Raw genomic sequence first — 21594 nt, 5'->3', positions numbered from 1 at the left:
ACATCTTTTCAGAACTTTCCAAAGCCAGAATCTTTACAGTCTTGTGATGTGAGGAATGTGTTTTGGCACATAAGCCTGGATAAAGAGGCCTCTGTCCTGATGTACTACCAGCCAGGAGAGCTACTGACATGCCAGCGTGATGCAGTTGAGAAAGGACTGGGCATAGCTCTTTTGCAGGAGCAGTCAATTGTGTTTTCCAGCACAGCTCTGTCAGAGATTGAATGGGGATATGCCCATAAGGAAATAGAGCATCTGGCTGTGGCATCTGGAGTGGAGCAATTCCGTCAGTACACCTATGGCCATCCAGTAATAGTCCAATCAGCCCACCAGAGCTGTCCTTAGCAGGACGTGTAGGGCCCGGGGCGGAAGTGACAGATTCATCTCTTCTGGGACTGACTGTGCTGGCCAATCGCACTGGCCCAGGGGGCTCTCCAAAGCGCAAAGCACAGAGCCCAGAGCGGTTGCCCCGATTCGCCCTACCCAAGGGATGGCTCTGGAGCCCACAAACCCCTAGAGACAATCCACAGCAAAGCACCTTCATAGTGGTTCCAAGGGATTGCAGTCGAGGTTGATGAGCCTCCAGTGCTACCAAGTAAGACCAGACTGTCCAGGATGATCACTGGTGTTAGTGGACCCCCTAAGCAGGACATATATACCCAGCATCAGTGAGTTGCGGGAAGGGGATCAGGACACTGAATCCATTAACACACAGCACTATCTCCTGGTTTCAGCAGTGAGGCGGATGGAAATCAACGAGGCTATGGAAAAGAACAGGCAGTCAAGAGAGCAATCCTAGCCAAGTGGCCAGAAGATAAAAGCCAAGTACCCATAGGAGCAGAACCATATTTGTAAATTAAATATGTGCTGAGTGTCCAGGATGGAATCATATTTTGAAAACAGGAAACTTGTCCCTGCTCGTTATGTATGGATGTCATGCAAAAAAATACATGCCTCACACCTGGGCACTGAGAACTGTCTTAGATGGGCTCAAGAGGGTGTTTAGTGGCCAGGAACGAACAGACAAATCCACTCCTTGATAGAAGGGTGTGACGCCACCAGCCGTGTGATTACTGCCAGCAGAAAGAGACTCTGTTTCCGCATGAGCTGGCCTCCTGACCATGGGAAAGAGTGGGAGCAGACTTATTTATCTTCAGGGAAATCCATTTCATTACAGTGGATTACTAGTCAAATTACTAGTCAAATTCTTGGGGGGTTAATGCCCTTCCTTATATAAGAAGAAAGTCAGTAATTTGCAAAATGAAGGCCCATTTTGTGAGGTATGGCATTCCAGAGCCTGTATTCATTGACGATGGACTCCAATTTGCCTTGGCAAAATTCAAGGCAGGTCAGATCCCTTGTTAGCATTTTTGGCACACAGGAATACCCCATCAAATTAAGGAATCCCAAATTGGAGACCAAAATTTAAAAATTGGTTGCAAGTTAAATATTTCCAGTCTTCAATATCCATGGCTCAGATTGTGTGGAAATCATTATAAACTCACATGCAAAGGAACTGCAAATACATAGTGAGGGCACATACGCCAAAGATGTAGGGCCAGGCCCTCAGCTGGTGTAACTCGGCGTACATCCACTGAAATCAATGGCGCTATGCCAATTTACAACACCTGAGGATCAAGCTGTGTAGGCTACTAAAGAAAATTAACCTGCACAAAGTTAGAGGTATATGTTTCCAGATTTGTGAAAGTAGGATTTTCTGTGAGAAACAGTCCTTTAGAAAACTGACTAGTCACATAAGAATCAATAACGGCAAGGGTTCTGGTATATATTTCATGGACTTTAATGCACATTAATAATTTAAAAGAAAGGAAGCTAGCACAAGATGGGCAAAATAATTTAGTTCCTAGGTATTTTGAGAACAGTGCATCGTCTGTTTTCCTTTACTAATACGTTTCCACTTGTACACGAGCGAGGTAGACATAAAAAGCAGCAACGTACTTTCAGCTTTTAAATACAACAGGCAACGTATGCCAGTGACTGCAAACAACACTTAGCTAGAAAAATTAATAATTTCTCATTTGGTAAACATATTACTGTGTATAATAGCCAACTTTAGTGAGGACGTGGCAACAATAACTCTCAATCACTTAAGGATTTTTCATTAGAAAATTCGACAGTAGATTAACTAGAGAAGTTTAAAGGTTGTTTTCTGCACTTCATAAAACAGAAGCAGCAAGCAACGTGGGGAGCCAGCTCATGTTTCCACCTAACTATTTTTCCTTACCACCTGATGAAACTTTAATAAGTAAAAAGGCAGTGCAATATTTGCACAATTTAATGTTGTTCAGCTGAGTAACCAAGAAACACATGACAACACAGGAAAATTAACCTTCAAGCCAATCAAACATGAACTTTAACTACTTACCTGTATGTGTACTTGTTTTGCCAGATTCAATCTAATACAAAACGTTGCTGGTGTAACAAGAGAAATCCCTCACTTAGCCAAACACAGGCACTTTTAAGTTTATATGAAAGGATTCTGAAGATGTCTTGATTCCATTTGACTTGTGAGACACATCATATACCTCAGGAACAACCAGACACCATGCTATACCAATGAGCTTCTCCAAAGTATGAGTTATTAACACTGCCCTGAGCCCTGCACCAAATGATCCCTATATCTGACGCTAAACAATTCAGTCAAAAGGAGAAAGCACCACTATCCCAGAGTTGCTAGGAAACAGGGAGGGAGTTCCTGACCTGAATTCTTAGCAGAGTTTGATGTTGCCCAGGAAGCTTAGGTTCTGATGACTTCCTCGAAAATACAGGAGATAAATAAGCACACACAGATCTTCCAGAGAAAAAATTATCATTGAACTTTTAAAAGATAGCAGCAAAGACAAACATCAAGTGCAAACAACAACAAAGCCACTCTGTAACAGTAAGGAACCACTCATGAAAGCATTAAGCTTATTTGTAAAAATCGATGGTGAATTTGCTATTTTCTTTGCCAAAGAAAGTTGCGGAAAAATCTGATAAGGTTAAAATTTCCCCTTCACTAATCTAACTGGTGGCCACATTACTTTTGTTACAGAAAATAGAAAAAAAAACCCTCACAACCCTCCATATGAATGCAACATTAACGCAGTGTTGTGCTAGTGAAGTCAAACACACAAAAAATCAGGAAATACAAAAGTAAAGGTTCCAATTGCTAAATAAATTGGCCCTCACTGTAAAATATATTAAAAGGCATTCTAAAACTCTAAATGCTGTACTCTGAAATACGACATACGTGCAATGCAGGCAAATTAATGTTGCCACAAGAACATTTACATTTGCATTTCATGCATTTAAATATTAAAGGCCCACTAAAAAGAACAGAACAGGAGTACTTGTGGCACCTTAGAGACTAAAATTTATTTGAGCATAAGCTTTCGTGAGCTACAGCTCACTTCATCACTGTATTAATTATTATATTTTGCATTTAATTTCCTCAGTGTGTGTGTTGAAAACAAATAAAAGCAGGACGAGGGGGAGGAAGAGATGAGAGGAAGATTAAGAAAAGAGGAAAAGAACCCCAGAGTTACTTTTTTCCTAGATGCACCAGCATGTTTCTTGTAAGGGCTACTAAAGGACTTCTATGAAGCACATATGCCTTGAAGTTCACAACTGCGCCCCAATCCTGAACCAGCCACCTAGCTGTGCACTGCACAAATACATAAAAAGGAAGAAGGTATCTTCCCAGTGAAGGATATTCCCGCCCAATGGCTGGAGTAGCTTCATGGAGCCTCACACAGTAAATCTACAGCAATTTCACACAGCAATTTCTTCAGCCCTATCCAGACCCTTTCCCATCCCCCCCCTACATATTCCAGTACCCAGATATTTCCCTCATTTCACAGGAGATCTGCATTAGTTCTATAGACTAGGACCAAGCTTCCACACCTGTGAAGCAGATACTTGATTTGCTCCTTCATGCATGTGGACTTTAAGGAGTGTGCCTTGGAGGAATGGTCTGGTATTTATAAGAACCACAGAGAGGCCTCTGTCAAGGAAGCCCAGGAACAGACTGGGGACTCCATCTCTGGCTGGGTTTGGAAGCAAACCCTTTCTCTACCAGAGCAAGAAAACCATTTCCTAGCTGGGTAGGAGAGAGGCTAGTATGGGAACCCATTCCCCAGCTAGGGAATGTCTCCCTAGATCAGAGGTGGCCCGCGGGACCATCCTGCCAGGCCCCTGAGCTCCTGGCTGGGGAGGCTAGCCCCTGGCCCTTCCCCTGCAGTGATGTTGCTGTGATGCCAGTGCTCTGGTCTGCTGCTTCTCCCAGGCAGTGTGGCTGGCTCCGGCAGGGCTGTGCGCTCCTGCTGTTCTGAGCAGCATGGTAAGGGGGTAGGAGGGTTGGATAAGGGGCAGGGGATCCCGGGGGGCAGTCGGGGCTGGGGAGTGGATGGGTAGGGTCCCAGGGGGCAGTTAGGGGACAAGGAGCAGGGAGGGTTGGATGGGTTGGGAGTTCTCGGGGGGCAGTCAGGGGACAGGAAGCGTGAGGGGGGCAGATAGGGGGGCAGGGGCCAGGCTGTTTGGGGAGGCACAGCCTTCCCTACTCGGCTCTCCATTCAGTTTCGCAACCCCGATGTGGCCCTCGGGCCAAAAAGTTTGCCCACCCTTGCCCTAAATGCATAAGCATATTCTGTGGCATAGAAGATTTGTAAATGCATTTGTGGGGTAATAATCACAAACTTTAGCCTTTAAGATATTTGACTTTGGGGAGGGGAGGGAATAAAGTATAGTTTACAATGAAAAAAAGGATAGGAATAGCCCAAAGCAGAGGCCCCCTGAATGCCCCCAATGATGGTACACCAGCGTTATGATACCTCCAGCAGATGGTCACAGTCTTGCTCATAGTGTTTCACTAACAAAGTACCTGCAAGCTGGTCAAAGCAACACAATTGAATAAATGATCATTAGCCTAAGGAAAAAAAAAAAGAGTATTTGTTCCTGCCTTATTTTGAAAATTTTAAAAATTACTTACTTGTGCGCACTGTAAAAGAACAACTGAAATTATTATTGTTTAACAATGTATATTGTTTTAGAAATGCAAACATTTTTTTAAATTAATCATTACTTATCTGAATAGTTATTTAAATGTAAATAACAGCTAGTAAAATGGTATATCCCAGGGGTGGCCAAACTTACTGGCCTCCAAGCCACATACTACAATCTTCAGAAGTTTGAGAGCCAGGGCACACCTTTGAGAGCTGGGGGTTGGGGCTTCAGCCCCACTCTTGCTGAAGCCTCGAGCCCAGGCAAGTGCGCCCTGCAGGGCTGAAACCCCAAGACCCCCTGTTCCTGCAGGGCAGAAGCCCCCTACTGCACCACCCCACTACAAGACAGAGGTCCTAAGCTCCCCCTCCCTCCCCGGTCTGGTAGGTGGAGAATGGGGACGGGGCTCCACGAGCCTCACTTTAATGGTAAAAGAACCATATGTGGCTCATGAGCCACAGTTTGGCCACCCTTGATATATGCTGACATATAATATTTTAATGCAGCACATACACCGTATAAAACTTTTTACACTGTTTCAGCACAACAATTTGGAGCCTGAACCTCCTCCATTAAAGTCAGTCCATGGAAACAGAATTAGGCCCTTAAAGACCACTGTTTAGCAGGCAGTGGCTTCGAAGGGGTGGCTTAATTACAAGAGCCCCGATTCAGCAAGATATTTAAGTATATGCCTCAATGAAATCAACAGGACTACTTATTGCTTAAAGTTAGGCATGTGCTTAAATACCTTTCTGAATACAACCCAAAGCCTGTTTGTAGGAGAGTAATGGTTCTTTTGCTCATTTTCCCTGTCTCACCCTTCTTCAAGAATCAAAGAACTCAGTGACTATACTAATGCCATCCTGAGGCTGCTTATAATTCCATATAAAATAATCATGAATGATGTCCTGGCACATGCAGTAGGGAGATTCAAATTAAGCTAGATTTTTAAAAAGCAACAAGAGAAAGCACTTACAGTTAACTGTGCAATATCTGGAGCAAGCAGAGTACAAAAGTCAAACCTTAAACATAACACTTACATGCTGTTAAAGAAAACCTGATATGCATGAATAGAAATATTAAATGTAAGCCAAAGGTCACAGATTTGCATAGGAGTCCATAAAGAATACAATTTAACTACTGGTTTCAGAGTAGCAGCCGTGTTAGTCTGTATTCGCAAAAAGAAAAGTAGTACTTGTGGCACCTTAGAGACTAACAAATTTATTAGAGCATAAGCTTTCGTGAGTTACAGCTCACTTCTATGAAGTGAGCTGTAGCTCACGAAAGCTTATGCTCTAATAAATTTAACTACTGTGGGTATTTTTAAATCACCTTTTTAAAATCAAAAGGACATTTTGACATGGAATTAACACAGATTAATCAGAATGATACAGGGATTCAAGGATCCTAGTTACTGAAAACGTGTAGAGAACCAAGTCTGTATTCTTTACAAATGAAATTAAAAATGGATCTGATTTCAATACATTTTTTCCTACACTTTTTCATCTCAAAATGTGCGATTGAGCTAAGTAGCAAAACAATCAGACAGTAAATGGCAGAAATTACACAAAACAGTGGTGAAAAGGCATGTGGTGAGTAAATGCAGTCAGTCATGAGGCCAGCAACATAGAACAAGAGAATTTAAAGGCACAGGTAAGTAAGATTTGAAAAGAGATGGAGAATCTGGGAGGCTGAGAGATAAAGAAAATTAGTTTTACGGGGTAATCAGTTCAGATGCGAAAGGGAATTCAACAGTGGCAAGTCTGTAGGAAAGGGAGAGGGAGGAGACAGGTACTAGATAGGCAGAAGTTGTAAGAAGTGGAGAAGAAAGGGACAGGAATAGTGAGGAAGGCTGAAATAAATCCACAGGGATTTTTACAAATGAAAGCATTATTTCTACATAGAGACAGGAGAGAAATTTTGAACTGGATCTTGAAATGGATGAGGAGTCCATGGAGGTGTTTGACAAGGATGGCAATGTGGAAGGCAGGTGGCAGAATCCAATGACCCCATCTCTGTGGAGAAGAGGATAGCTCAGTCTTCATGCCCAATCAGTACCTGGCCACTAGACTGTCAGCAAGGATGCCAATTACGACCATTTATAGACCTCTCTAAGACCTTGTCTACACTACAGCAGCTTTTGTTGACAAAACAGTGGATGCATACACCCTACAATGCATCTTTTGGCAGCAAAAATGCCCTGTTTTGGAAACAAAATATCATCACCCTTGCAAGAGACATAAGGCTTTTCGTGCAAAAGTTTTGTCAACAAAGTGCCACTGTACACACCATCCTTGATTATATCACTGTAAATGGCCTCCAGGAGGTGTACCACAATGCCTATCCTGACCTCTCTGGTCAGCAGTATGAATTCTACTGCTCTGCAGCCAGGTAAACAACCATCTGTCCCTCCTCCTTTAAAACCCTGGGAATTTTTGCAATTCCATTTCCTGTTTGCTTGGCATGGAGAGGTCTCATCGCATCTTCCCAGGTGACCATGGTGGACTATCGCACCAAACACTCCCCTGCTTGGACCACTGTGGAGCTGCTCAGTATTTGGGGAGAAGAGAAATTTTGATACCTATGGGCAGATTTCTCGAGGCTTGTACGAAAAGGGCTATGACCAGGACATGGTGCACTGCAGAGAGAAGATAAAGGAGCTGAGGCAGGTGTACCATAAGGTGAGGGAGGCAAAATGTCGCTCCAGTGCTGCACCCAAGACCTGCCATTTCTATAAGAAGCTTCACGCTACCCTTGGCAGTGACCCCATCTCCACTGCCAAGATCCCATGGATACTTTGGCAGACCTGGAGGCAGCGGAAAGGGGACCTAACCCGGAGGACAAAGTCATTGATGAAGAGGTGGAGTTAGACAACGATTTGGAGCCCATTGCGGGGTTGCCCAGGGGCAGCCAAGAACTGTTCACCACTCTGGACGTGTCTTGCCAATCTCAGCAGTTGCTCTTTGGTGAGCAAGAAGCAGGAGAGGAGATGCCTGGTAAGTGGCTGTGGTTTGTGTAGTGTGGAGGTGGGTTCAGGGTATAGAAATGTACTAGGCTGGCTGTGTTCCTGTGCGCTGGACATTTCCTACACAGGGCAGCTAATCAGTACAGCAGAACAGGGTGTTGATGAACACCGAGATTGCACGGGAACCCTCCAGAGAGATCTCCAGGAAAGTTCCATGGCAGAGCAGCTTTGTTCCTTCCCCCATTGTAGGAAATTTTCCCGTGCCATTTGGCAATCACTTGTGCAGGGACCAAAGTGGCACAGAGGCAAGCAGGGTACGCACTGCGGGAGAAGCCACAAGTGTGTAGTAGATGTACCTTTGCTTCCCTGCTTACCCTCAGCAATGAGATATCTACTACAATGACCCCCACCGGTGGAAAAAGTGTGGGAGAATTTAGAATTTTGTCCCTAGTTGGCTGCACCGCAAACCTTCCAGGGTGCTCTTTTCCCCATGTAGAGCGTCCCCTCCCCCCAGCCAACACTCACCATGGTTGGGCTGTTTGCCGAGATGTGTGCTTGCCAAGGGTCAGTGAGAAAGTGATTGTTATATTGCCAGAGGTGTAGCTTACTGAAATGTTTCAAGGCTGTGCATGAACTTAACAATCATGCTTCTGTGTATTGTTTCTTGTGCTTTTGGAGATGTGGCCATGAGGGGTACCCTCTACACACACCGTCAGAGTGTCTCTGCCAGATAAGAAAGCACCCAGGATGGAGCAAAGAAGACATGTTCCAGGAGGTACTGCAGTTCTCCAATGCAGAGAAAAAGGAATGTAGGGAGTGGAGGGAAGCCGAAAGGCAGGACAGAAAAGAAAATCAGGAGTTTGTTATGGACGCTACTGTGTGAATGATTAAAGTAAAGGAGGAGCGCAAACAGATGCTGAAGTCCTTAATAATGCAGCAGACTGAGCAGATGTGTGCATGCTTACCCTCCCCTTCAGCACATTCAGAACTCTTTTCCGTGCCCCTTCCGCCCAACTCCACCTGCACAGTCCTTTCTGCTTTCTGGAACTTCTCAGTTTCCTGTCCCCTTTGGACAACTTTCAAAATGACAGCTGGACCTACCCACAGTTCTGAAAGTCTGCCCTTCCCTGGTACCTCTCTTTCCACCAAGCGTGTGCGCGTGCGTGTCTGTGTAAAAGATTCAGAGTCTGTGACCTCTGACTTTTACTATAAATGCTCCTGACTAAATGTTAGCTGCCCTGGCGCTGCTGCCCTGGTGGCCCCCGGGGCGCCTCTGCTCTGGGAGCCACGGGGTCAACTCCATTGGCCACTGCTCTGGCCACCCCTGGGGCCATGCTCTAGTCGCTGCTCTGGCCACCCCGGGACCGCTGCTCAGCCCATGGCTGCCTGCAGGGTGGCTCCAGCAGCGGCCGGTGTGGCTGGCCCCAGGGATGTCCGAGTAGCTGGTCCCTGGGCTAGTTGCTTGGGCAGCCCTGGCATCAGCTATACTGGCTGCTGCAGCTGCAGAATTTCATGGAGGTCACAGAAAGTCACGGAATCCGTGACTTCTATGACCTCCCTGACAAATTTGCAGCCTTAATGATAACTAATCTTTATTTGTGTCCTACAAATTGAGATAGCAGGCTCTACCAAGACATACAAAGGCACTTTAATCATTTGCTTACTGGAAATTAAGGCCCCGAATTTCACCACTGCTTCCTAGGAAATCTACATGTAATGTAACATTGCAGTACCAAATCACAGAGATGTGGGTAACTGGTTCTCATTTTCAAAGTGTTGCCTCAAAGCCTTCCTGATTCAAATTGCCCCCCTCTGTGCCTCTTTGATAGCCCTGATATCTGGCTACTCAAAATCAGCAGTCAGGTGGTCTACCTTAGCACTCCACCCCTGAGGAAACCTTTCACTCTTAGCTTCACAGATATCATCAATGTACAACTTGTGGCTATGACTATGGGAATCTTATCCTTACTGAGGTCTAACCTGCCATAAAGGTATCGCCAGCATGCCTTTAATTTGCCAGAGGCACAGTCCACAGTCATCCAGCACCTACTCAGCCTGTTGTGGAACCGCTCCTTAATGCTATCCAGGTTTCCTGTGTACAGTTTCATGAGCTGTAAGGGGTACACTGGGTCTCCCAAGATCACTATGGGCATTTCAACATCCCCCACTGTAATCTTCTGGTCCAGCAAGAAAAAGTCTCCACTTGCAGCTTTCTGTACAGACTGGTGTTCCTGAAGATACATGCGTCATGCAACTTCATGGACCACACTGCATTGATGTCAATGAAATGCCCATGGTGATCGACAAGTGCCTGTAACACCATGGAGAAGTACCGCTTTCATTTGATGTACTCTGTCGCAAGATGGTCTTGTGCCAAAATTGGAATGTGTGTACCATCTATCACCCCTTCACAGTTAGTGAAAAAATTTCTGCAAAGCTATCCAGGATATTTCCCAGAGTCATGGTCCTTCATAGCAGGATGCAATTAATTGCCCTGCACACTTGTGTTAATGCAGCCCCAACGGTTGACTTCTCGACTCCAAACTGATTCATGACCAAACAGCAGCAGTCTGGAGTCACCAGCTTCCACACTGCAATCGCCATGTGCTTCTCTACCGATAGGGCAGCTCTCACTCAGGTGTCTTTGAGCCACAATGCTGGGGTGAATGCCACACACAGTTCCAGGAAGGTGACTTTCTGCATCTGAAAGTTCTGTAGCTACTGCTTATCATCCCAGACCTGCACAACAATACAATCACACCATTCAGTGCTTGTTTCCTGAACCCAAAAGCAATGGTCCATCATGTGCAGCTGTTCTGTGAATGCCAAAAGAAATCTAAAGTTGCTCCTATCCGTATCACACAGCATGTCAGGCAACTGGGAGTCTTCTTCAGTTAGGAACTTCATGATTAACTGCACTATCATCTGCAATGTGCTAATGACAGTTATCAGAGCATAGGAGAGCAATGTGTGATCCATCCCAGAGGGAGTATAATGCAAACATGCAATACTGACTTTTATTATAGCGCTTTTTCAGTGTCAACATAACTTTTCTTGAAAAAACCCTGTAGTGTAGACCAGGCCTAATGTAATCTAAATTCCACAAAGACCCAACAGGAATTTAACATTTTTTTCTACAGAAAAAAAAATTGATTTATGGAATAAAAATCTGATAATTGGCAGCAAAGCAATGAAAACAACTGGGTAATAAATGATTTATACAGAAATTAGGAAAAAGGTTTTGGAGGGGAGAACTCACCTGATGTCATGAATTTGTTATTTTCCATCCATCAGAATATTTTCTATGTTCACGACTTGAGTTAAAGAGGGGGAGGGGGAAGAGACAGGGTGGATTGGAGAAAAGCATTGCTCTTGTTAAAAATAATGTGTCAGCTCAGACTCTGGTGTAAACTGGCATAGCTCCATCGACTCTGATTTACACCGGCTGAGGATCTTGCCAAATGTACTGAATAATTATGAGAGCAGAAGAAGAGGAAGTTCTCACCTTGTGCAGTAATTATAGTTCTTTGAGATGTATTTCTATGGGTACTCCACTGTAGGTGCATCTGTGCCCAGGTGCCTCTAATTGGATATTTAGGTAGCAGTGTCCATTTGGCCCACACATGCTCCCTCCCTTGTGGTCTGCCTCGAGGATAACTAACGCTGCATGGGTGAACCACCCTCAGTTACTTCTCACCGCACAACCCCTTGGCAAGAACTCTGAAGTAGAGGGGAAGGGGGAGGGGTTGTGGAGCACCCATAGGGACACATCTTGAAGAATCATCATTACTGCACTAGGAGAGTAACTTCTTCTTCAAGTAGTGTCCCCATGGGTGCTTCACTATAGGTGACTCCAGTATGCCCCATGGAGGGCTGGGGATTCGGAGTAGAGTCTGTTACTGACAGTAGTATTGTGGAGCCAAAGATGGCATCAGAGGGAGAGTCCCGAATAGTTGTATAGTGATCCATGAAAGTATGGGCAGAGGCCCAGGTTGCCATCCTATAGATTTCTGAGTAGAGAACATCTTTAACAAACGCGACCGAAGTGGAAACGGATCTTGTGGAGTGGGTCAGAATCCCTAATGGAGGCAATAGATTACATGCACAGTCATAGTGATTAATGTAATTGGAGAGTCTTTGAGCTGATATTGCAGAGCCCTTGGATCTTTCCGCAAATGAATGGAAGAATTTGGGGGGGGGGGACTTCCTAAAACCTTAGTCCTGTCCAAATAAAATGCCAGGGCTCTCCTAACATCCAGCATATGTCGTGTTGACTCCCTGTTGTCATGATGTGGTTTTGGAAAAAATATGGGGAGGTGAATTAGCTGGTTCATATGAAAGATGGAGGATACATTGGGCAGGAACTTGGGGTCTGGCCTCAAGATGATTTTGTCTTTTAAAAAGAAAGACTGTGAATGGTGGGTATGCTATCAACACCGCTATTTCTCCTATCCTTCATGCTAATGTAATGGCCACTAGAAATGTCATCTTCATGGACAGGTGTAACAGAGAGAAAATGGCAAAAGGCTCGAAATAACTGCACCGGTGGCCAAGTCAAGATTCTCAGAACTAGATTGAGGTCCCAGGTTGGAGGGGGTGGTCTGATGTGCAGGAAGAAGTTTCCAATGCCCTTAAGGAATCTACGGGTCGTTGGGTGAGTGAATAGCGAGCATCCATTCACTGGATGGTAGAAGACCATTATGGACATTAGATGTACTTTAATTGAGCTAAGAGAGAGCCCAGGCCTTTGAGGTCTAGAATATACTCTAGAATTAAAGGGAGGGAGGAAGAGGTTGGTTCCAATTGTTTGGCATTGCACCTCCTCAGAGCATCCACTCTCTACGTGTTGTAACGAAGAAGGATCTAAGCCTGGAACCTGAGGATCCATAAGGTGGGGTGAAGAATCCATCCATCCTTTTGGGAGAGCAGGTGAGGAATGGTCTGAAGAGGAATCAGAGGACATACTGCCAGTTGTGCAAGATATGGATACCAAACTTGTCTCGGCCAGAAGGAGACAATCAGTACAACTTTTGTTTTCTCTCGCTGTATCTTTAACAGGATCTTGGACATCAGAGGGAATGGGGGAAAACTGTAGAGTAGCTCCCTGTCCCACAAGAAGATAAGAGCATCTCACAGGGACTGTTTCCTTAGTCCAGCCCTGGAACAATAGCAGAGACATTTTTTGTTCCAGTAAGTAGCAAACATCTCTTTTGTCATGGTTCCCCACAGGTGAAATATGTCATGAAGCCCTGAGGGGTTCAGTTTTCATTTGTGGTCATCTGAGTCATTCACATTGAGACTATTGGCTATCACATTTCTGTCCCTGACAGGTAAGCAGCTGAAATGAGCACATTGTGGTGAATGCACCAATTCCAAAGTTTCAGTGCTTCTGTTTAAAGGGATTGTGATCTGGCACCCCCCGTGGCAATTTATGTCAAACATACAGGTTATATTATGCATCACAACTTTTATGTGAATATCCCTGATAAATGGGAGAAAGCATGCACAGGCATTTCTGATGGCTCTTAATTCTAAAAGATTGATATGGAGAATTGCTTTTGTGGGAGACCACTTGCCCTGGACTTTGCAATTGTTTAGGTGGGCTCCCCAGCATATTAGAGAGGCATCTATTGTTAGAATCAATCAATGTTGGTGGGGGTTGTGCAAATGGAATGCCTGCATGGATGGTTCTTCTCCAAACAAGTCCAGGGAGCATTTGACCCTGGAGGGCATTGATAGCGGCTTGTTTAACCTGTCCTTGTTTGGAGAATAGGCAGATCTGAGCCACATTGGCAAACATCTCATGAACAACTGGGCATGTGGAGTCACAATCGTGCATGCTACCATGTGCCCGAGAAGCTGGAGGCAATTCCTGGCCAGCATTTGTGGGCTGGCCTGGACTGTCTCTATGAGATTCGTTAGGGTGTTGGATCAGTGCAGCAGGAGGAATGCCCTTACTTGCACTGTGCTGAGCTCGGCCCCAATGAACTCCAGACATTGTATTGGGGTCAAGGTTGATTTCTGGGTGGTGAGCTGTGCACAGGCGTCTGGGTGGCCTGAGTTGTCCAGGTACGGGTAGATGACAATGCGTAATGTGTGCAGGTGCGCCGTTACAACGGACAGGACCTTGAAAAATACCCTGGGTGTGGATGAGAGGCTGAATGGGAGCACTCTCTCCTGATACCGGTCCTGCCCAAAGGTAAATCAGAGGACTCTCCTGTGAGATGGTTGGATTGAAATGTGGAAGTAGACATTTTGTAGGTTGAGGACCAAAAATCAAACTCCTTGCTGCAGAGATGGAATAATGGCTGCTAGTGTAACCATCTTGAACTTCTGTGCCTTCACGTATCTGTTTAATGCCCTTACATCTAGTATGGGTCTCCATACTCCCCTTGTTTTGGGGAATCAGGAAACGTACACCGCTGCATGGAAGGGATTCTTGGAAGCGTGTGAGCCTCTTGCACACACCAATGTGACCAGGGACAGCTGCCGGTGAGCCTGGTGACCACCCCAATGGGCAGGCCTGGGGGCGGCACAGCCACACCAGAGGAGCTGCCCAGGCTGGGTGCTGGCTCCTGCGAGTGGTGGTCCAACATGCTGCTGCTTTTGCTGCTGCATCTGTGGAAAATTTTTTTGTATCCACGCAGGGCTTTAATTACCACCTCATGTGGTGAGGAGAAGGAGATGTTTGCCAGTGGGGCAGTTTCCACATCCAGTCTGGCTTCCTACTCCTCAAAAGTTTCTTTCTTGTGTTCCGGGGCTCTGGACACGGAAGCCATAGGGGAATGTCTAGTGGACTCTCTATGGGAGACACTCACTCAATGCCCAAGAAATGTGGGGCCTGTAGACTGCCCATGGATCCCAGGACAACCATGGGTGGGGGGCGGGGGGGCCATAGGTGGTAGTACCCACAGGTACCTGGAAGATTGAGGGTTGGAGTGTGGGTGCAGTTGGGGAGGTCCCTGATGTTGTAATGGTGGGTTATGGTGCGAGACCAGAGAAACATCATTGTCCTGGTCACTATCAGATTCCCCGTTGGAGAAGGGTGGGACTGATCGGTGTGCAGGAGCCAAATGGCTCATTGCTGCTGGGGACCAAGATGGGCTCAGTGTCAGAGCTTTAGTTCCAATGAGCAGGGACTCCAGCTCCTTCGCAACCGTAAGGTCCCTTGAGAAACAGAACTTCTGCAGGACCTTCAGGGATTGCCAGTGCTGACTTGCCAGTTCTGATGGCCTGTTACAGGAGGTGCACTCTGACAAGGGCTGTTTTGAAGCACTCAGCGTCAAGGGTCTTTTTGTTAGTGCTGATTTTTTTTAAAGGCCTTACAGTCTCTGCCCTTATCTCTGGTAGGTGGTGCCGTTGCTTCAGTGCCTTGCCCTTCAGGTCTTTAGGTACTATCGCAGAGCTCACCACATGGGGTCCCTGAGATTCCTGGGTACCGTGCTTCGGAGGCATCAGTGCCGAGGTGATCAAACCCGCCGGGGGTCCCCTCTGGCTGATCAAAGACTTGGCTAAAGGGCTTGCAGCCTGTTTTCTGGAGGTTTTGTCAGGGGAGTCAGTTAACTTTCTCCAAAAATTCCACTTTTATGGATGTTGAAGGCTCCAGGGATGATCTTTGTCCTAAAAAGGATTCAGGGCCAGGGTCAGATGCTGGCCTAACTTCAGCTCCTGATTCTTTTGGGATCTAGCCTTTAGTGTTGGCAGAAGGTGCACCTCTCTAACACACCAGACACAACAAGAGTGTCTGTCTATCACTTGAATTGCCTCCCTGCAGGACAGGCACCTCTTGAATTTGGAGGAATCTGGCATACCCCTAACAGGGACGATCCCACAGCAAAAAAGGCAAGGGGGGAAATGGCCAAAAGAAAAAAAGTTGTTTTTTTTTTTAAATAAAAAACAAAACAAAACAGAAGCTCTAAAGGTACTACAAAAGAAAAGGAAACTAAGAATCACAATGAACTATATAAAGGCTACCAATAAAAAGAAAGTTAAGCAGTCAACAGGACTGCTACACATTCTGTTTGAGGCAATTGAGAAGGAACTGATGGGGGTTTGCCTGTGCAGTGAGAGATAGCCTTGAGGCAAACACTGCTACCTAAAGTCTCTGATTGGAGGTGGAGGGGTGCAGATACACACAAAGTGGAGCATCCACAGGGCCATGACTCGAAGAAGGAAGGCAGGCATGCCAGTTAAACAGTTCTCTCATATGAGCTCTGCCTATATTCCTGTAACCATCATTAAAACAATATTAGGCAGGTTGGAGTGAGGTCTTAGTCCTTTCCAGAAGAAAACATTTATGAAGAATAAAACTTTTAGGTAAGTAAAGTAAGGGTTAGAGAGATAATGAAACATATACATTTCCAAAAACATGCATACTTTACTAAAAAGAAATGCTTTGTAAACTAGACCCTTTAAAATAGCCTGCTTTTATCCTCCAAGGTCAAAATCTGCCATCCAAATATCTATCGAAAGGGATAGCTTTACAGTAAATTGAGATATTACATACTCCAGTCACATCCCAGCATACATCACTAATACAGTACTGAGAAATCTCCTGGTTGTTCAAATTCAGAATGAGCCGTGTGGAGCATTGATTCACACTGATGAATTGTAACCAAGCAACACTGACATTTTCACTCTAGTCTGTTGTTAATCTGACTTGGAAAGAATAGCCACTCTTGGTCATCAGAAGACTAGCACTGAAAACCTGCCAAACTCTGAGTACCCCAATTAAAGAATGCCACCATTCTAACATTAGCTATAGAAAATCTTTAACCAAAATTTAATAGAAATAGACTGTTGCCTCTCTCTCAATAAAAAGATAATGACATGCTTGACAGCAGCAAATAAATTCCTGTTGGTCCGTGAGTGTCTCATAAATAATCTTTACAGCTGGAGTACTTCAAATTTACTTAACACAAGAAAAGCAGGGTGATGAATTATTCATCTGAGCAATGGGTCAGAAATACTGTCTTTTTGTTAGCTCAGTTATTAAATGTGAGGGGAAAATAAAGACGACTAGACTTTCTTTTGACAACAATTAACTAACCAGTAATACAACAGATGTGACTCTGAAATGAACTAGGTACTTGAAAAATACTAGAAGTAAGAGCTTGGTTTTGATTAATTCTAAATCTTGGTATAATTATTAATGTGAATGTCTGAATTTAGTTACTGTGATGAAAAAATCCATGTTAGTCACCTTCTCTCTTATGACATGTTTATGAACCTTACTGGCAACAAAGCAGGGGCCAAATGTACATTTTTGCTCTTTTTGGCACTGGATTTTTATAGAGGTCAGAACTGTTGTCCTTCTGCTTTATACTGCTTAATGCTACATGTACAGATAACAGGAAACAAAGTTCACATTGTAAAATGTTCACCAGTTGGCCATTATAGGAATAACTTGTGAAGAAGATATGCTCCATCAATAAAACTGTCTATTTAGGTTCTCCAGTACTATTCATGGTATGTCTTCATCAGATAAAAGAAATATAGCAGAGAACTATAATGGTCATGCATGAGATAAAAGTGAATGAAAAACCTGACTCTTGTTTTGACAACTTAAAAGACATACTAGCAGTTGGTTGCATTTCTTGTCTGTTGTAAATGTGAAATGACAGAAATGCTAACAGTCCCCTAGATCTCTGTGCTTCAAAATCAAACTGCTTGAAATTGAAATAAAACGGCCTGAAATCAAGCTTCCAACAAGAATAGGAAGTGTTGCACTCATGTAAAACACAATTTCCTGTCTCATTGAATTCTTGTTTAAAAGTTCGAACACAAAATAGCACCTTGCCCCTTCCCTATGAATAAATATACCAGAATGAAAAGTAACAAAACTATTACAGTATTATTTTATGAGGAAAGAATGATAAGCAACTTACCCCCTTTTATTTATTAAACTTTTCCTTTTTCTTCCTACGCATTAGTTATAACAGACAAATGAAATAGTGAAAAATATTTCTTCAAAATAGGATTGTAAAAATGTGTATCAGCTTCACTAATCCCTTTCATAATTTTGAAAATATACTAGGTCACATCCAAGCCTTTCTTTTCCTCCTCCCCTCAGTGAGATGACGACTAACTTTTCTTCATAAATTAGATTCTTCAGATGGGGTATCACATTTGCATCCTATACATTATTCTTGTGCTAGGGTGAGCAATATTGTATATCACACTCCATACTACCAGCAGCCTAAAAGTCAATTTTGTTTCTCGTTTCATATTCTCTACTAAGGCTACCTAGTGCTTTACTTGTGATTTCTTAATGCTGTTGATGGTTTCAACCTCCATAAAACTTCCTAACAGTCAAATTCTGCCCCATATGAGGTGATGAGCTTCCAGTGACTTCAATGTGGTTGTACTGGGTACCTGGGGGCATAATTTGGCATTACGCTCTTCTATATGCCAAATGGTTTAATTTCCCTGGACTGGTTCCTTGCCCTCAGACTGATTCTTTTACATTACATTTGCCATCTGCTGGTCCAATCACTTAAATGATGCACATACGTTTGAATCTAGCTGTATTGATTCATTCTTGTCATTGGTTCTGCCTCTGAGTGGTGTGGCAGGCAGACAGCAGATATGTGCAAGGCTATGCGCTTCAACAATAGTAATTCTCTTCTCCTCACTCCTCTGAAGGTGGCTGTCCAGGAGAGCAGAAGGAAAGTCATGACAGGGAATTAAAAATAAAGCCAGAGTGAAGGACAGAAATCTAGATGAAAAAACAATGTTGTCCCAGTGGCAAAGAGGAAGCACAACCATTAGTGGTGTGTTTCCTTTTATAGCAGAGGATGTCATAGTATGTTGCACATCAGAGCAAGGAGCACAAAAATGCACACATGGGTCCAAGAGAGATAAGTGCTCTATTATTGAAAACCCAGACTTGATGCTGCAGTCAGCCATTCTTCTGAGTCTAGTGAGACCAATATGTTAACTCTTTAAGTACCTGCCAGCACAGAGGATTTGAAACCATGTTGTTACTGAGCGGATGCTGTGTGCACATGTTATCTGTCTTTTTAATTCAGATTGTAAGCTTTTAGGGCAGGGATGTGTTTCTTGTGTTCATATAGTTCCTGCACAATGGGACCCCGTCTTGGTTGAGTCTTCTAAGGGCTACTATAATACAAATAAATAATAGTAAAAATGTTCGCAAAAAGAAAAGGAGTACTTGTGGCACCTTAGAGACTAACAAATTTATTAGAGCATAAGCTTTCGTGAGCTACAGCTCACTTCATCGGATGCATCCGATGAAGTGAGCTGTAGCTCACGAAAGCTTATGCTCTAATAAATTTGTTAGTCTCTAAGGTGCCACAAGTACTCCTTTTCTTTTTGCGAATACAGACTAACATGGCTGCTACTCTGAAACCAGTAAAAATTTGTGATATTCACTTCACTTTCAGATCTTTTCAGTGATGTTGTCCCCGCTGTGCACACAGTGTAGGGACACAAACTAAAAGGTCCAACATGGCTTCAGAGAAACTGTATCCACAACAGCACTCTTGAAAATTAAACTTTATAATCCTTTCATTATTGGTGTCCCCGTAACAGATATCTTAAAAGAGAAAGAGAAAAACAGTCACTTACTGTGGTATTTCTATGCCACAAAAGAGCTACTGTTTATCCTAAGCAGCAATCACAAAATTAACTACAGACTAATGCTTCAGAAATGATGATTTACCTGACTGCTTCTCTATGGTTCAAGGAGTACATAAAATTGTCTTTTACTGTTTTTTCTTTTGTATTTGCTGGTGGCTCATAGACATATCTGTCCAGTGTAACTGCTGTAAATTTTACATTACACATGAAAGTACATTAACAACATGGGAAGCCTCAGTAGACTCCCTGAAGATTTCTTAATATTTAGGTAAAAGAAAATTACACAGTTGACTCAAATTTTCCACGGACTTCTGACCTCAGATATGTTATTGTTGTCTCTTTTCAACCCAAAGAGCTAGTCAAAGTTTGGGGCCCTGGGAATGTTCCAGTGGGGAGTAGAAACTGATGATGGAGTCTAGTATTTCCTTTGATGCAATCTGGTTTATTTACAAAGATTGTATCAAATCCTGCTTCTGTGAATGCAGGAAGAACCAAAAACAAAAAGGAGCAGTTCCTCAGTTTCCAAGCCCAATCTTCTTTCAGCCAGCATCCCCGCCCCAGAACCTTCCTCTAGACTTCTCCCAGGGTCACACTGTGATTACGTGATGCTGTTTCACTCTCTCTCTCCCCCCTCAGGATATGTCTATACTGCAGCTGCAATAGTGGCACAGCTACAGCACTACAGCTGTGACACTGTGGCACCATAACATAGACTCTTCCTACACTGACAAAAGGGGTACTTCCTTTGATATAGTTAATCCACCTCTCCGAGAGGTGGTAGCTAAGTTGATGGGAGAATTCTTCTGTCAACCTAGCCACATCTACACTGGTGGTCAGGTCAACCTAACTACGGTGTTTGGGGTGCTAAATTTTTCACAGCCCTGAACAATGTAGCTAGGTAAATCTAATATTTAAGTGTAGACCAGGTCTGAGACTCTGTGTTTCTTACCTGCCTACCCCTGCGCTTCTCTTTTCACACATATACAGTCACACATGTATCCCTGGTTAGAACAATACTCTGTCAAACCCTCTGCCCACATGGTGCTAATTTCTGGGCAGACTCTATTAGCACTTGTTTGGGGTGTAGCCCCCCCCTTATATGTCTCTTACAACAATCTCAAGTGAAGGGCATCAGTTTCAATGAATTCATGCGTCAGTTTCAATGAGCTTTTTACTGACCCTGTAACAAGGTTAAACTTTGCTTATAACAATTAACTAAACTTCCCCAGTTGTCTGATATCCTTGGTTACAGCATTGGATCAGGGCTACTACGGCTGCCAACTTTCTAGTCGCACAAAACCAAACACCCTTGCCCCACCCCTGTCCCGCCCCCTCTCTAAGGCCCCGCCCCTGCTCACTCCATTCCCCCTCCTTCTGTCCCTTGCTCTACCCACCCTCACTTACTCATTTTCACAGAGCTGGCTCAGGGGTTGGGGTGTGAGGGCTCTGGGGTGGGGCCAGAAATGAGGAGTTCAAGGTGAGGGAGGAGACTCCAGGCTAAGGCAGTGGGCTGGGATGTGAGATGGGGGTGGGGATGCGGGATTCATAGATACTAAGGTCAGAAGGGACCATTCTGATCATCTAGTCCGACCTCCTGCACAGCGCAGGCCACAGAATCTCACCCACCCACTCCTATGAAAAACCTCACCCATGTCTGAGCTATTGAAGTCCTTAAATCATGGTTCAAAACTTCAAGGAGCAGAGAAGCCTCCCTCAAGTCAACCATGCCCCATGCTACAGAGGAAGGCAAAAAACCTCCAGGGCCTCTCCAATCTGCCCTGGAGGAAAATTCCTTCCCGATCCCAAATATGGCGATCAGCTAAACCCTGAGCATATGGGCAAGATTCACCAGCCAGATACCCAGGAAAGAATTTTCTATAGTAACTCAGATCCCATCCATCTAATATCCCATCTCAGGGGATTTGGCCTATTTACCCTGAATATTTAAAGATCAATTACTTACCAAAATCACATTATCCCATCATACCATCTCCTCTATAAACTTATCGAGTAGAATCTTAAAACCAGAT

The 21594-nt window shown here is 44.2% G+C and overlaps 1 protein-coding gene across 6 annotated transcripts in view; it reads right to left on the bottom strand.

Moving 5' to 3' along the window:
• Positions 1-21594, bottom strand: part of CRACDL (CRACD like) — a 107561-nt gene that overhangs the window by 54259 nt on the left and 31708 nt on the right. For 4 of the 6 annotated variants that reach the window (XM_043518812.1, XM_038388139.2, XM_043518957.1 and 1 more), the window contains exon 1: positions 2384-2624. The exons of the other annotated variants lie outside the window; for them this stretch is intronic. The gene's annotated coding sequence lies outside the window, so the exon portion shown is untranslated. Of the gene's footprint in view, positions 1-2383; positions 2625-21594 lie in introns of those variants that run through there. 6 annotated transcript variants of the gene reach the window in all.

The sequence above is a fragment of the Dermochelys coriacea genome, chromosome 1 (genome assembly GCF_009764565.3).
Source record: "Dermochelys coriacea isolate rDerCor1 chromosome 1, rDerCor1.pri.v4, whole genome shotgun sequence".
Classification (NCBI taxonomy): domain Eukaryota; kingdom Metazoa; phylum Chordata; order Testudines; family Dermochelyidae; genus Dermochelys; species Dermochelys coriacea.
The sequence above is the reverse complement of the archived record's forward strand: the minus strand, read 5'-3'. Positions and strand labels throughout refer to the sequence as shown.